The 3,680-nt window shown below is 32.5% G+C and overlaps 1 pseudogene; it reads left to right on the plus strand.

The window, feature by feature from the left end:
* The first annotated feature begins 719 nt into the window (after positions 1 to 719).
* LOC147663803 (anaphase-promoting complex subunit 15 pseudogene) lies at positions 720 to 1,085 on the plus strand (annotated as a pseudogene).
* The last annotated feature ends 2,595 nt before the right edge of the window (positions 1,086 to 3,680 follow it).

Consider the following 3,680-nt stretch of genomic DNA (forward strand, 5'->3'; position numbering starts at 1 on the left):
TTAATATTACATATTATACATGCGATAATGTAATCTCTATATACTCCTGTCTCTAATTTCGTCATAATCGTCGGTTTGTGATGCACTCAGTCACCGATTCTAAAGAAAATACTTTAGAACTCAACTGTAATAACGTATTGCAGAGGAGTTCTGATGTCACAATGCCTGCTGCCAGAGTCAGCAGCCCAGGTGAAAGGCAGGTCATCACGGAGCATAATTAAAACAGCTGTTTAAAGAAATGAAAAACAAAGCCTTGCTTTTCTTTCTTCTGCTGTATTTTCAGTGACAAGCAGAAAAAAGTGTTTAATTTTTGGTACTCATTAGATGATTATAGAAAAGTTAAAGTTAGAAACTTTCTGCATGTTTCTACAAATGACTACTATTGCAGTTTTTTTTAACTGACTTATATTGAACTGATTCTAATATATTTTCGCAACACACAGCTGACAGGTTTTTGATGTGTTTAATTTTGTACTAAACATTTTATTTTTATTCTTTATGTTTGCAAACATGCTCTCTCATTCATGTGATAGAGTTACCCACCAAGGTTGTGTTGTGTAGTTCCTAACAATACATTGGATCTGCACGTGTACACAACATAAACTAAGGGATTGGTGTCCAGACTGAATCCAGACACCCCCAAAGGTTATGTCACCACTCTCATTGGGGGCAGAGGTAACAGCTTCCGTCCCTTTTTATCAAAGGACATAATCAAGAGGATGTCTACACTGTTATCATCACTTTTTCCACAAGTAACTGAGTCCCTTTGGTTTACCCTTGACCGACCTTGAATCAATAAGAATGAGCTTCAGCAGCAGGAACAGCAGCACCAGTTTTGGCTCCATAGTATAGCTGCAAAAGACAATATTTTGGTATTAATAGGTAAATATGCCTCAGAGCTTTATGATGAAGATTAGGAGGAGGACGATGAGGATGATGAAGACAGTGAGGAAGACTCGGAGGATGATGAAGATATGCAGGACATAGATGAGATGAATGACTACAATAAATCTCCAGATGATGGAGAAATCAAGTAGGTTGACATGGAGGGAGCAGAACAAGACCAAGACCAGTGGATGATCTAGAGGGCATGTCAGAGAACCTTGGTATAAAGATTTGCTGCAAATGCTTTGCTGTGGTATCATGGAGACTGGGATATTTTGCTGATATGAACCGGAGATTTAGCAGTGAATAAACTATGGGGGAGCAGGTGTGATCCGTTGACATAAAGGAGAATGGGTTGAGCCCTTGATTCCTAGTCGCAGCCATCATTTTTAGTTGTTTCTTATGCTGCTGAAATTTTGCAGCTTCAGTGTGGAGTTTACAGCCTAAAACTGTGTCCTTTGTAGGAATGACATTTTATGGACAGCAAGTGTGCTGACACAGTAGTGTTATCTCAAGTCTTTTTTTATCATTTTACCATTCATCCAAGCACTTTGCAATAAAAATTACTTTTGTTATGTCAGCCTTTAGATCAGCTAGCTCACAGTGACCCCACAGGCCGCACAATCATACCAAGAAGCGAATAGTTTCTTGCAACTTTCGAACATGACAACCCTTGATCCTTCAGGGATCGTGGAAATAGAGCAGAACGTTTCATTAAGTCAATGGTGCTCACTCAGTCTCAGAGAGATACACAGAATAAACAATGGGAATGGTATACACTCAAAATATCGAGTTTTCAACATCAATTTACATTAATATCGAATAAAAAATATAGAATGGACACAATATCGAATGGACAGAATACAGACTACAAAAATATCGAATAGAATAGCATTAATATCGAATTCAAAATATAGAATGGACAAAATATCGAATGGACAAAATAGAGACAAAAAAAATATAGAATGGACAGAATATAGACAACGAAAATATTGAATGGACAGGATATAGACAACAAAAATATATCGAATTTGAGGTAAGTAAGTTAATATTAAATTTTTTAATACTATCCAATTTTTGAAAGTGTTTTTTATGTTAGTATATGTGTGAAAAGTGTATATTTATGTTATAATTTATTTTAATTAATTAATGGTTTGGTATTTAATTTGTGCGGAATATATTTCTGTAGCGGGTTGTGGGTTTATAGGGGAATAGGGAGGGAAGAAATGTAATTATAATTAATAAATATGTTAATTTATTTATTGGTATTTACTTTTAATTAATTGGTAATTAACTATTAATTGGTAATTAATTAAAATATAATTGGTAATTCATTTTAATTAATTGATTTATTGATAATTATGTTAATTTTATTAATTTATTTTCTGTAGGGGGTTATGGGTTTATAGGGGAATAGGGTGGGAAGTCATTTAATTATAATTAATTACATTTTTCAATTTATTTATTGGTATTTATTTTGAATTATTTGAAATTTAAATTTGTAATTGGTAATTAATTAAAATATAATTGGTGAATAATTTTAATGAATTGATTATTTGATAATTATGTTCAATGTATTAATATATTTCCGTTAGTGGGTTGTGGGTTTATAGGGGAATAGGGTGGGAAGTAATGTAATTATAATTAATTAAATATTTTAATTTATTTATTGGTTTTGTTTTGTTGTAATTTTTAATCATTTTTTAATTGTTAATTAATTAATTGTTAATTGGTATATCATTCGTAATATTAGGAAATTATTTTTAATATTAAATGTTTATTTGTATTTTTAATTGATTAAATATTATTGTATATAAATTATTAATTACTTTTAATTAATTTGTAATTGGTATTAATATTTAATTTATTTTTATTCATATATGAAGTATTTACTTTCCCTACTGTTGCACTCTCTGGAGTGTGAATAGTAATTTTTACCCCCTACGCTATCCAACGCTTTCCCTTCTGTTGCACTCGCTGGAGTGGGAATACTAATTTTTACTCCTACGCTATCCAAAACTTTCCCTACTGTTGCACTCTGTGGAGTGGGAATCGTAATTTGTATTACTACGCTATCCAACGCTTTCCTTACTGTTACACTCTCTGGAGTGGGAATAGTAATTTTTACACTCAAGCTATCTAATGCTTTCCCTACTGTTGCACTCACTGGAGTGGGAATAGTACATTTTATGCCTACGCTATTTAACGCTTTCCCTACTGTTGCACTCTCTGGAGGTGGTCCCAGAAGGATAATAACATATATAAACGTTATCCGCCAATAGAATTAGCATTTACAAAACCTTTGAAATTTTATTGAAAAAAAATATAGGTTTCACGCCTGATATAGTTAGGAATTAGCATTTAAAAAACCTTGCACATGCAATGAAAATAACATAGATTTCAAGCCTTATATAGTTAGGAATTAACATTTAAAAAACCTTGCAAATTCACTTAAAAAACCATAGGTTTCAGGCCTTATATAGTTAGGAATTAGCATTTAAAAAACTTTGCAAATTCACTTAAAAAACCATAGGCTTCAGGCCTTATATAGTTAGGAATTAGCATTTTAAAAACCTTGCAAATTCACTTAAAAAACCATAGGTTTCAGGCCTTATATAGTTAGGAATTAGCATTTAAAAAACCATTGAAATTGCTCCTATATAGTTAGTTGTACTAACTATATTTCGCGCACCCGCAATCCACTGCTGATGATGTCACATATTACATCATTCATGACACGGTCAGTGACATCCCTGATGACATCACTGATGACATCTCAAATGACATCACTGATG

This window comes from Lissotriton vulgaris, unplaced genomic scaffold, assembly GCF_964263255.1.
Source record: "Lissotriton vulgaris unplaced genomic scaffold, aLisVul1.2 SCAFFOLD_8398, whole genome shotgun sequence".
Lineage (NCBI taxonomy): Eukaryota > Metazoa > Chordata > Amphibia > Caudata > Salamandridae > Lissotriton > Lissotriton vulgaris.